This window comes from Silene latifolia, chromosome 1 (assembly GCF_048544455.1).
Source record: "Silene latifolia isolate original U9 population chromosome 1, ASM4854445v1, whole genome shotgun sequence".
Classification (NCBI taxonomy): domain Eukaryota; kingdom Viridiplantae; phylum Streptophyta; class Magnoliopsida; order Caryophyllales; family Caryophyllaceae; genus Silene; species Silene latifolia.
Window position 1 is genome coordinate 4,435,581 of NC_133526.1, and position 14,914 is coordinate 4,450,494.

The window sequence follows — 14,914 nt, forward strand, 5'->3', positions numbered from 1 at the left end:
TTAGTAGTTTTAGAATAGGTTTCCATAAATAGGTATATCGCTATTCTACACTAAACTTGTAAATTCAATGTTTCCTGCTACCAGGACCAAACTATCAAATTTGCCTCTATGAGAGGTGCTAGTCAATGAAAAACCGCTTCTCATCCAAAAGCTTGTTGTTGCTTGTTGCTTGCTTTCAATAATCGTATTGCTTACTTTTATTGCTTTCGTGTGCCGGACTTGATAATCGTGACCAGGATTCCCGACACACACCGACCCGAGACCCGAGTATCGTGCTAGTGGGCGATCCCTCACTAGTACGAAAATCCTTGTCGCTTGCATCTTGCCTTGAGAAGGGGCAAGGGTGCGCGCCACGGTCCGGCAAAAGTAGCGGACCGTGACACTTAGCTTAAAGACGTGCGATGGTGCAAAATGTAGCTCCTATCCTATATCAGTTAGTCTTGCTGAAGACGGGTCGGGTAATGCCACTCACAAAACGGATAGGGGGACAAGGTGGGGGCATCCCCATGTGCTTCCCTCTCTCCTCTATTTGGGTCATTTGTGAGAGAAAATGATATCCGTCACTCCAAAGTGACGGATACGTGCCGTATTCAATGAGATTTTGTGATCCTATATTCCTATGTAACAAAATCGAGTTTTACATGTGTTATTAAAGATTTTGTATTGGATATCACTGTGCCCCAATTGTGACCTATCGTACGTAATCGTAAATGCCCTACATATGACATATCCTAAGATATTACAAGGAATTGGTAGCGTTTCAACCCTATAATTCTATCTTCCATAGTAATAAATTAATAATACTATTCTCTCCGTCTCAAAATTAGGTTTGTACCTCATCACACAAGAAAAAGATAAGAATGTGTAAGTGGCAACAACATATATTGTACAATTCTTATGAATGTGTAAGTGGCAACAACATATATTGTACAATTCTTATATCCTACACCTCCTACACCGAGGTGTAGGATACTCTATAGTCCCTCTAACTCTCCCCACTTCCCACTTATCCTCAACTTTCTTATTTTTTATTTTTTATTTTATTTTTTGAAAAACCAAAAATTAATTTCCACTTTTAAGAAATTGTTACTACTACCATATTCAGTTTAAGTGTTTTGTAGTGTTGCATTCACGATATGGCACACTTTAATTTTAGTGAATATGACAATGTTGTATAATGAATATGTGCTTTATAGTGCGATATTCACAATATAACACTATTATATTTATCGCATGCCTCTATTATATTCACTTTCAGTTTAGTGAATATGACTTTATTTGTTCAAATATATTGAACACTGACGATATTGAACGTTTTATTCCATATCTAAACCGCATAATACAAAATAATTTAAAGGAATAAGAATAATTATGTGATATGATATGAATATGTCAATTACATGATGTGAATATATGAGAAAAATTAAAATAAATAACAAAATATATCAAATATAATCTCTATTTGTAGAGAAATAAAAATTATGAATAATGATATATTTTTTATAATTTTATAATTTATTAAATTTAATATTTATTTATTATAAGAAAAATTTATAAGGAGAGAGTACCATGCAGTCATGCACCATATTCCTGGGTGCACGGTATAATTTACCTATATTGTAACAACAAATAATAATAACGGACTATAAATAGGAAAACGGGTTTCTCCTATGTTATTTTAGTTCTTTTCACTATTTTTGTTGTTAATACAGTTACTTTTATTACTCCCGCTATTACTAAAATTAGTTTAATTACTCACGATACTATTATTATTATTATATTTGTTCCGGGTGTAATTCCAGAGCAGTTATTTGTTACCACCCGTGCTTGTAGAATGACGTCTTTGGTTTACTTCTCCTTTCGGTCTCCTGAAACAGTGAACAAACTGAGGGCTCGGCTTGGGACCGAGCGAACTCACTCCGACGCTCAAGTCAGTAAACTTAGAGAGATAAGTTGTTGTTACTTGGCGAAGTATATATTGTAGAGAGATAAGGAAGATATTACCAGATGAATAGTGATTATTAGGTTAAATTGTGGATCCCCTCCTCAATGAGAGTTGAGGAGTATTTATAGACTTTTACCTTTTGTCACGTAGTGGCCAAGTGGCTAGCAGGCGGAAAGACTGATCTACCCTCGGCCGAGGGGCCATGGCAGGCCGGCGGGCCCTGTCGACTCGCCGCCGAGGGGTCTTGGATATGAGTTCGCGGATGTGTGCCCCGGTTGGCTGGTTGCCCTGGCCGGGGACCCAAGAGACAGGCCGACAGGCTGCCTTGGTTAGGCTGTCTAAGCCGTTGACTTGCTGTGGATATCTTTGACCTTGCTCAATATGTTGACTTGGTCAGCGGGTGCAGAATATGCCCCATCAATATTGTAAAATTATAATTAAGGAAAAAAATTATCAGCCAAAATTGGCATATATTCACTACTTTAATATTATTAATAATAATCTTATTTTAAGGCCCATTTGACACGACACTTCCGGTAGCTTATTTGACCAAAATTTCAGCTACCTGATTTAGAGTAGCATTTGGAATTTCAGGTAACTAAGATAATTAATCTTCCATTTATTACCCCTTCAATCTATAATGTTAAATAATTATCATATCCTTTTACGTCATTTTACCAAAATTCAGATACATTTTCAGCTAGTTTGCCAAATATTTTTTTATAACAACTTATCAACTACCCTATCAGGTATCAGTTAGCTTTTCAAGATTTTAGATAGTTTTTCAAGTTTCAGCTAACTTTTCAGTTAATTTTACCAAATAGAGTCAAAAAAAAATAAAATCATCCTTTTTCAACTTTCCAAATTATACCTGTACTATTAGATTTTAATTGTCTTTTCTAAATTACTTCATAATTACTTTTCTAATACAATATAATATAGTATACTACATAGTATATATGAGTTTTTATACATCTAAAAATATAAAACTATATAGTATAATGAATTTTTATATGTTTATGTCATTTTTGTAGTTTCTCATTTTCAATTTATATATGCAGTATTAGATAGTAGATTAGAAAGATACCCGTTACTAGCATAGTAGCGCCAAACCAATCATATATCTTTCCTTTATTAATATATTAATACAACATAAAAAGAAATTGATTGAATAAAAAGTATTGACATATTCAATCATTTTTAAAAATAAAAAATAAAATTGATTGAATATGTCCAAAAAATTTAAGTATCGACAGAAGAATATGTCAAAATTGATTGAATATGTCAATAATATTTTTTTTTTTTTAAAATTGATTGAATATGTCAATAAAATTGATTGAATACTAGTGTAGAACCCGCGCAAATGAGCGGTTTTTTAGATTATAATATACAAAAACGTTAAATAATATAGCCTGGTAAGCGGTATAAAAGCGAAAATTAGATAGTTTTCTCACCAAATAAGATTGATATTTAACTGAAACTAATTATATAAATTATTACTTAATTATTAAAAATAATATTATTATACAATTACATTTACCAAAGGAATAACCTCAAGTAATAACTTAATTATACAATAAAATTAGAGAATTTGTAAAATGAGATAATCAATTTGTAGAGTACATTTGTAGCAAAAACAGGAAAATAGAACTATGAAAAAAATTATGGACAATATTTTTTTCATATCATCCTCATTATTAATGCAATCCCACATGTATAGTAAATCAAAATATTTCATTAATGTGTGTTTACAAATTAAAAATTAGTAATAGTATCTCCTATTTATGGTATATAATTAATATTTGTATGATATAGTGCAAGGACCAATACAGAACATTTCACTTCAGCGAAAAAATTGAGACACCTCTTATTCTTTTAATAGAAGGGGATGTGTTAAGTTACTTTTTAAAGTAATCATTATTGCATTAAAAAAATAGCAACTTATAGTCTATAGTTTAATACCAATTTTATTTTTTTATAATGAAAAAAAATCATAATTTTGAATTTAGTTAAAAGATTAGAGTATAATTATAATCATAATAAAATTATATTTTAAGAAAAATATAATAGTTTATTTAAAGAAAGCTTTAATTGTTTTCTTATTAAGACAAATGCATTTTGGAGGGAAAACTAAGAGAATTTTTATTATCTTAGTAGTAGGGGATGTTATTAAAAGTATTTCTTTCTTTTGGTGTTTGCCGCCAATTTTTTGTAATCCAACTATTCAAGCAATTTACTCAATTCACAATCAATGTTTAACCTCAATTGCTAACATCTAACATCGTCCATCAATGGAGATACATCACCGGCGCCTTCGTTCATCCCCGACGGCGTTCTTAATTCCGAAGCTTCCACCGGCATATCTTCTCCGCGCACTACACTCTCTATCAGACGTTATTGCCGCCGTATCTCCACCGCCATCACCGCCGTCGTTATTCAAGCGAAGCTTGATTTCGATTATCCGAAAATGCGGAATTCAATCATTTATTTTATCTAATTCGGCTATTTTATGTTTTGAAGAATTGTTCATTGTTTTGCAAAGAATTAGGGTTTTGATCGAAGATTGTTCGATTGGAAGTGGTAAGATGTGGCTTCTTATGCAAGCTGAGTCGATTACGAGTTGCTTTCACGAGTTGACTCAGGATTTACGCACTTTGCTTAAAATTTTGCCTAAAAATGAGCTTAATTTAAGCCAAGATGTTGATGAATTACGTGAATTTCTGATCAATTGTTGTAATAATCGTAAGAATTTGATCGATTTAGCGGACATTCGTTCGACTCGGACTGAGTGACTCAGCGCGTTGCCGTGAGGAGATTGAGTTATTGCAAGACGAGTTCCAGTGTCAAAGTGATGCAAAGTCGAGGTCCGACGTGGTGGCCCTGGTTGGGCTCGTGACTCGTGAGGTACGCTAAGTGCGTGCTTTTTAGCGTGTCGAGTCCGAGTCGACTCGGTGGAACTCGTCATCGGAGTTGAACGCGCCAAAGGGGTTCCAGTGCCCGATTACACTGGACTTGATGACTGACCCGGTTGTCGTTGCAACGGGTCAGACGTACGATCGGACGTCCATTACTCTGTGGATTGAGTCGGGTCGTAACACGTGTCCGAAGATGGGTCAGACCCTGGCCCACACTAACTTAATTCCCAATCGGGCGTTAAAGAGTTTAATTGCCATGTGGTGTAGTGAGAATCGGGTTCCCTACGCTGCAGTTGAGGATAACGAGGGTCGAATCGGTGTCTTTGCAAATAAAGTTTATCTTGAGGCAACGAAGCAATTTTTATATCCTACATCCATGTATAGGATACTCTATATTCCCTCCACTCCCCCACTTCTCACTCATCCTCAACTTCTTCCTTTTTTTAAAAAAAAAAAACAAAAATTTAACTTCCAATTATAAGAAGTAGTCACCACTATCATATTCAATTTAAGTGTTTTGTGTTTGTAATAATGCATTCACGATATGACACTATCATATTCACTTTAATTTTAGTGAATATGACAATGTTGTATAATGAATATGCGTTTTATAGTGTGATATTCACAATATAACACTATTATATTCACTTTTAGTTTAGTGAATATGACAGTGTAGTTTGATGTAGAGTTGGCATAAAGGGCCGCAGGCCGATGGGCGGCACGGCCAGGCACGGCCCACAACACGGCACGGCACGGCCCGACGAGAAAATCAAGGAAGCACGAGCACGGCACGAACGGGCTTTGGACGGGCTCCGACGCGATTTTCATCAAAAATCCGTGCTAGGCACGACGCACGGCCAGACGGTGGAGCCCCTGCACGCACCAGGCACGACGGGCTTGGCACGGCCCGGCACGAAGAATGGCCCGTTTATTATTATTTGTTAAATAAAAAGTACAGTAACATTTAACAAAATATATATTTAAGCCATTAATCATCTTTCATTAAACTAAAAGTACACTAATATTTAATAAAATATATATTTAAACCATTAATCATCATTTATAAAACAAAAAGTACTAAAAATATATCAATTATATAACGTTTTTTTTTAAATAAAAAAAAATATTAAAGCAAATGGACCGGCCCACGGACAAGGCACGAAAAGCCCATGGGCCAAGCACGGCCCAAGCACGAAAATGGCCGTGCCTTGAGCGGGCCGCGGCGTAGGTTTGGATCAGTGGGCCTGGCACGGCACGGCCCGAGGAGCACAATATCCGTGCCTGGGCCGGGCCAATTTTTGGGGAAGGCACGATGGGCCGGCACGCGGGCCGGCCCAGCACGACCCATTGCCTACTCTAGTTTGATGAATATGTATTATGTAGTGTGATATTCATCTCATGTCTCTATTATATTCATTTTTAGTTTAGTGAATATGGTTTTATAGTTTAGTGAATATGACTCTATTTGTACAAATATATTGAACAATGACGATCTTGAACGTTTTATTCCATATCAAAACCGCATAATACAAAATAATTTAAAGGAATAAAAATAATTATGTGATATGATATGAATATGTCATTACGTGATTTGAATATATGAGAAAAATTAAAATAAATAACAAAATATATCAAATATGATTTCTATTCGTAGAGAAATAAAAATTATGAATAATGATATATTTTTTATAATTTTATAATTTATTAAATTTAATAACTATTTATTATAAGAAAAGTTTAAAGGAGAGAGTATCATGCACCATACTCCTGGATGCATGGTATAATGTACCGCAACGAAGATGACAAGTGTTTACTTCTCAGCAAAAGAAAAGAAAATTGTATACTAAAATAAAGCATTTTTTTGCTACGAATTTAGATATGTATATTTTATATTTTTTTATAATGTATTCTTTTGTTAAATTAATAATAATATACAGAAAATGAGTTAGCGCCATTCAGTGGCGCCCAATCTCGGCGCCACCCTCTCACATGCAATATAAATGGGGATCCACAAAATAATACTCCAGATACATCCTATAGAATAAGTGGGGATTCCAATAATGAGGGGTGCATGTGAGAGGGTAATGTCGAAATTGGGCGTCACCCGGTGGCGCCGTATCATTATCCATAATATACAGAGTAATACTTCTATAAAAAGTTTAATGAGATAGAACAAAAATATTTTAAGATCTTAGAATATACTTTCGTGTAAGGAGAGAGTCTAATGGTTAAAACTTGGGTGAAATTTTCGAGACTCAGGTTCAAGCCTCCCAAGAGAAATCTTGTAGAGTATTTAATTATTTATCGCTTGAGGCTATGCGTTTTAGACTTCGTTCTAGTATGTCACCTTTGGATGGCGCTTACCTGATATACGTGGTTTGCAAGCTATCGCGTACACTCCAAGGTTAGCGCAGTTCACACCGTAGATAGCAGTGCTGCAGTTCTCTCGTCACAAAAAATAAAAAATAAAAAATACTTTCCAAATTTATGAAAATATGGCTTGGGAGCTTTGAAATCAGCGTAGAAGATCTCTGGTATTGATTGATTGATTGATTAACGATTAATTGTAAAAGTATATTCAATTCATACATGAAAACAATCTAATTGTCGTTAACTTGCTACTTAACAAACACCATTTCTTAATTCTGCTAATTTAATACTTCGTATTATAGTCAAACCTGCTACTCGTATTAAAATCTATTAACTGTATTCTTTTAACGTTATCCGCTGTTATAAAGCATCTTTTTTTGTTGACCCAAGAGAGCCTTGATCTCTCATCCCTCTTAAACTAAAAGAATAAGAGATTCTCAAGTTTTCCCGCCTAAATGAGTTGCTCTATATTAGGCTTTGGGCTTCATCCCCTATTTACTAAATGAATAGGTGATTCTACGTTTTTTTCCGCCTAACTATATTATCTTCTATTTGGGCCTTTAATTTTGCATTCTTCTGAGCACACTATGGGCCAAATCTGCAAGCTCAAAAAATAAAATAAAAAATATAATGTAAACTGGATGAATTATCAATCATTGCTATAATTAAAATATCCCATCCCCTATATACTAAGAGAATAAAATTCTACAAGATTCTCCCTCCAAAAGCACAAGTTAAATAAGGAAACGAAAAAGATTTATTCATTACATTATTATCATTTGATCCCGTATTTTATTAAAAGAGTAGGAAAAATTTCAAGTTTTTTCACCTAAACCACAATTCTTATTTTGATAAAATCTCTTATTTACTTTTCTATTTTGATATAAATCCTTATTTAATATTTGTCTATAAGAATTTTGCGATAAAAAATTCGTTCTTTGTATGCTAAAACGTAACTAAATGATATGTTAATAAAAAAAATTATAAACAATTTCATTAATTTTGTTTAAAAATATATACGCTTTATGACATTACTCAATTTTTTGATTAGTTTTATAGTTAATTTTTTTTTTTCTAAAAATAAAAACTCTACAAATACCGCGCATTTATTGTGCGGGATCTAAACTAGTTATATCCTATTTAGAGAATAAAAATTTTCAATAGTTTTCCCTCCAAAGGAAGTTGGCCAAATAAGGAAACAAAACTCTATTTTTAGTAAATTATTATCTTTTAGTTAAGATATAATCTTTAATCATTATAACTTTTTTATAATTAAATTATAATTTTTTAATTTAAAAATAAAACAAAACTGGTATAAATCTAAAATTCGTATATGAAAAACCGAAAAATTTGATATTATTAGTTTCGCATAATTTTTTTTACCAAATACGAGTATTAATTCGTATAAAAAAATTATGAACTTATATTATTAATTTCTTGAAAAAAAAAATCTTTAAACTTATTTGAAAAAATTTATAAATTGTAATCATTAGTTTTGTGATGACACATTTCATTAAAATGTACCTTTCGTGAATTTACTTATTTCTTTTAATTAATTTTCCATTTCAATTTTTTATCCTCATATTAAAATATGAAAAATTAATAATACGTCAATTTTAAATCTTAAATAATACATTATAAAGTAAAAGATCTATGAATATCGCGCATGTATGCGCGGGATTCATACTAGTTGTTTTTTAATCATATTGATTTCTCATTTCTATCATATCATTAATTTTAATATCACTCAGCACCATAATCTTGTATGTATAAGATTTGATCTTCCATTCCATTAAAATGTGCCATTGTTTTCTTTCTCACTCTTCACACTTTATTTTAGGGTGATATAGAGCAATCACACACTTGGTTGGCCATTATCCCAAGTTGTCATCACTGGTAGTAATTTAAATGTAGATAACTTTACTTGTTCATATATAGTTGATATTTCTTGCAAATCACATGTTGTGATAATTAGAGGACATATATAGCTTAGCCTAAGCTAAGATTCTACTAGTAAAGTAGTATACTAGTGTTAGAGAGTGCATGCATTGAAGACGTGCGATGGTGCAAAATCAAAATCTAGCTAGCTCCTATTTCCTACCTAGCAAAATCGTTACTAAAGATTTTGAAATGGACATCACTAAAATCGTGATTCTAATCTCAAATGGATTACATATTTAGGATAAACTTTATAAATATGAGGATAAGAACATGGTATTAGTTCCGGATAGTATCAAGTTTTGATATCATCATATCTCACATCCAAAATCGAATGCACGTCAAAAGTATAACTCAATACGGAGTAATTCTCATTATAATCGTATTCGAAACTCTTTTGTTCAACTCCTACAGTTGGTTTATTTCACAGCATAAGCTGATTGTCAAAGCAGAATATAAATAACAGATTTGTTAGCAGATCAAGGCTCTGTTCTTTTGGACTTAAAGTCACTTAATTTAAGTTCACTTCAGATCCTATAAGTTCAGTTCAGTTCAATTCAGATCCTATAAGTTCAGTTCAGTTCAGATCCTATAAGTTAAGTTCAGTTCAGATCCTATAAGTTCAGTTCAGTTCAGATCTTATAAGTTTAGTTTAGATCCTATAAGTTCGATTCGTTCGATTCGAGATCTTATAAGTTCGATTCAGATCCTATACCTCACTTAATTTAAGTTCACTTGAGATCCTATAAGTTCGATTCGATTTAGTTCGAGATCCTATAAGTTCGATTCGATTCGATTCTATAAGTTGATTCGATTCATTTCGATTCTATAAGTTCGATTTGATTCGAGATCCTATAAGTTCAGTTGAGTTCAGATTAGTTTCAGTCCAAAAGAACAGAGCCTAAGATTAATAAATTAGTAGTTTTCTTTGTAAAATGAGCTAAATTTTCCAATTTTATCATATGGTAACTAGTATGATGGGGGTAAGCGGCATTTTGTAAAACAGAATATTGGCCCGAAATAATGCTATTTCAATATGTTGTTCGTCAAATACTAAAATTGGTATATTGATTGGTCAAACATGCTAAAAGACTTGATATGCTAAAACCTGACTAATATATCGTTTACCAAACATCTCCTAAATAATACACGAGTATAATAAAACCGTCTTAATCAAAACTCGATATTTTCCAAAAAAAAAAAGAAGAAAAGGATGCCACCAAACCCTATAAGTGATTGTAAATGGGATATGCATGCCTAAGCTAAGCTAAGCTAAGGGGTTGGTTATTCACTTATTAATGTCTTGCAATATATTGGTGTGTTTGAAATGCATGCCACCATGTGACTTGTGACAAAGGAAGACATGCATGAAAGGAGTGGGATGATGTGGTAATAAGAGATTGATAAGTTACCAAATAGAAAAGGGTTACTTAGCTTGCTTCATCTTACCAGATTTTGTGAGACATAACTGAACCCACAAATCTACGCATGTATCATTCTTCTTTATTCTTTTTTTAACTTGTTTTTCCCACTTGAACTTTAATAATTCTAATTAAAATCTAATCATGAAAAAGAGTGGCCGTTTTTTTTTGGGTTGAAGTCATTGATGATGATGATGAATTGATGATGATGATGAAACTAGTTCAATTAAGGGCTGGGGCGCAATATGTACTAAAGTTTTAGTAAGTGTAGTCATCTCATCAATCAATAAAATTGTTAAAATTATATATTGGTATATAGTAGGTGTAATGTATGAAGTTGATCCAATGCGGGATTGAGTTGGATATAGGTCGTGTTTACATGAATTTTTCAGTTCAGGGATATGCGGGTTATGTTAGTGGGTGTGAGCCTTCGTAAATTTTGGAAAATAAGTTGCCCGTGAACATTTTTTGCGAGCCAAACGACCGAAGTTTAATGGGTTGTCTTGTCCATGCTTCATAGTTTTTTTTCATTGCACACTTTAACATTATTCGGGTATATGTATAGCTGACAGATTAAATAAGTAATTCTGATAGATCTACGTTGTATCATTTGGTGTTCTATGTTTAATTCGGATATTGTGTTTTCTAGTGATTTTCTGGATCACTAATTAGATAGAATCGGGTCATGTTCACACATCGATCGCTATGAATCGAATTATCTTAAGGGTATTAATTTTCTGGATCTTGTCATTCGCATGAGATTAATTTTAACTTGGCTTAAGTTCCCAAGAATTTCAAGTTTAAACTTCTCCAAGAGCATTCTTGTGAAGGTTATATGTGGGCTGAGACTATGTTTTATAGAACTCGAGCCTCTCATCCTGGACGACTAACCTAGTATACGTGGTTTATATACTATCACGTATACTTGGAGCTTTACCCAGTGTGCACCAAAAATAACAAACGCTAATTCCCTCGTCATATGAAACACACACTAGTGCATGTAACGTTTACGAGCACTTGTCTACGATCGTTGAATTTTTATAAATAGCAAGTATCATTACCATGCATGTTAGCAATTAGCATGTAAAATTGTAAGGTGATGCGTTCCTTGTTATTCTTAGAGTTAGTGGCATCACTATTTTGCCAATTTACCTTTTAAGGAGAAACAAAAGAAACTTTAAACGTAAGTATCTAATTGTATTTTGTCAAACAATTATGCAAAGTTAAATAAGCTGAAATTCGGACTCTTATGACAATTCCACCAAGCCCACACACATTGTATGTTGATTGAGAAAATGAAAAATGTAAAAAAAAAAGACAATAATAGGGGTCATTGATCGATAGATAATATTGATAGATAATATTGATGAGACTCGTTACCACTCACAGACGCACTATCTTTTCTAAAGTTCATTATTTTATGGATTCAATTTCTATATAATATATGTGAGGATGATACTTAGATACAGACAGATATAATGTACGTTATTAATTGATAATATTCTAACACACTTCCTCAAACGAATGACCGTTAGGCTTTAAGTGTGGATGCAACTACAGGTTTCCCATACCATATTTTGGTCACGCTGGCTCTGATACCATGTCAATAAATCATCTCAACTAAAAGTTTAAGACTTTAAGCTGAAAATCGGTTTTATATTCTAACAGTAATAATCGATTAGTTGGAAAGGACTTGAAATGGTATGACAAGTAAGAGACTTGAGCCCTTGAGTGCTTATTACTTAATTTTAAGACAGGTTGTGTGTGTGGGCCTCTTAGTTATAAGAGAAAAAAAAATGAAATAACAAGATGACAATTGACAAGTACCAGGTATGAATTTAAAAGTTGCTCTACTCGTCTCCAAAATATTTCTATTTTTCAATATTAAAATGTTTTGAAATAATATATTGTATCTCACTTGTATTTCATTTTATCCACACAATAATTTCCACATTTGTAATTCTTATTGTTAATTTGTTATATTATACTCAGGGGCGGAGGGAGGGGGTGGGCTATAGCCCTATATGATTTCTGGTTAAATAATTTTCACTATCAAATATAGACATGTCAAAAATGTAGCAAAGTTGGTCACTGGCTTACTACATAAAAGTTCAGGGGTGAATGAATAAATTGGAGGTTGTAGTAGGTTCAAACCTTCTACCCATCATTCTTTTACATAAATATATAAAATTTATTTGTGGCCATTTTTAACTAATATTAGTAGGGTGTTTTTAGGTTCAAATTTATTATGTTTTAGACTTTTGAATATATTTTATTAAATTTCAACACTTTTCGAATAAATATGTCCACATTAACTCCTCAAATTTGGCTACATAAATATATACTTCTAGTTAAAATGGTTTTGAAATATAAATTTTTTCCAGTACTCTACTTTCTCCGTTAAACTCAATATATCGTATTAATTTTTGGCCAAAATTACAGATATTGCCTAAAACACTGTTTGAACTTAAAAAAAAATTGCAACCGTATTTCAATAGCCCTACATGTATTTAATTCTTGGCCCCGCCCCTGATTATACTCCCTCCGTACCATACCAAAGGTAACACTTACTATAAACGGACGTACCACACCAAAGGTAACATTCCTTATTTGGCCCACAACATTACCAAATTATCCTTATAACCATTTGATATTTACACAAAATGTCATTACATACCCCACCTACCAACCCATAATTAAACACCCAATTACATACCCCACCTATTTATTCCCTCTTTACCCTTACTTTTTCCACTTTTTCTTAAATACTCCAATTTTCCCTACGTTACCTTTGGTGTGGTACGGAGGGAGTATATATTTATACTCCTTAAATTTTATAATAATTCTTCTAATTTAAAAGGTAGGTGAAATAGAGGGAGTATAATTTTTTAAAACCAATCAAGCTTATTTCAGTTTAGATCTATTCAGTTGAGTTAATTAACTCTTATTTTAGCCCTATTTAGTTCAGCTCAGTTCTTTTCAATTCAATTCAACTCAACTTCATTCAGTTCAGTTCAATTCGACTCTTTTCAACCGAAAAAAATATAACCTTAATTGGTTTTGCAATAAGACTATAGTTTCACAAACCAAATAAACAATCCCTAGTGAGTAGTGATTGGACAAATGTAAAGGAAAAATTGTTAAGATTCCACATGACGTGCTCATATATCTCTACATATCGGTATAAACTTTGTGAAAAAGAATTTATATTTAATAGTATAGGAGTATATCTTTGACAACACAATAAAAAGAGAGAGAATAAAAGAATAAGTCAATTATTTAAGAAAATAACACTAGAAAATGCTAATCATCCGCACATACGAATATATTTTAGAGATTAAAAGAGAGGAAGCTATGAATTAGAGGGCATAAAATTAGCCGCTAAAACCTACAAAAAAGAGTACTTAAGCACAAACACATGCGTGCAACAATCGAATTTTAGGGATACGAATGTTGAAAGTTGATAATTGAAACCCACTTCATATTTCATTCATACCTACTAGAACAACCATTTTTATTATATATTGCCTTGACTTACGATTTCGAAAAGCGCGTTTTAAAAAATTATATATATATATACAGAGTACTCCGTATTATTTACTAGTCGGTTATTTGTTTTCCTGGTCTAAAGAAGCCACAAGAACGATTTTAATACTAACGAGATTTAAATTCAGGTCATAATTATCATCTCTCATAACACTTACCAAGTAAGATACTTTACACATTTTCACCAATCAGTTATTTGTCAGAAGTCTTAGTAATTCAATTGGTCTCCCTTGTGACGGGTTACCATTTGTGACGGATATTTTGTGAGATAAAATGGTAACAAAATGGGTTAGTGGAGAAAGGGGACCACATGAATAGTGTTGCAGAGAGAGAAAAAGTGGGTACATTGTGAGGTAAAATGGTATCCGTCTTCAGCTTGTGACGGATATATCATGTCTTCAATGAGAATTTGTGTTAGTAATTAAAGTGTACATTTCATACTTTCCTTTCCTATTGTTTACTATAATTTCGAAAATATGTTAGAAAACTTTGTAATTTCGATAAATCTAACAATTGTTGTAAGGGTATCCAACTAAGAGAAAAACATATACGAACTATATAAAAAAGAAAAAGCAATATGTTTCTTAATTATGCATTACATACTTCTATTTACATAGTACCCGACACTCGCTTATGTTTTATTAAATTAACGATTGATTTGTAGATGTAAAAATAAAAAAGAATTTGAAAATAGTTTTTCTTTTTGTCACTTAAGTAAAATATATAGTTATTCAAGTTTTGTACTCCCTCCTATTCTCTAACATCTTCCACATTTCCTA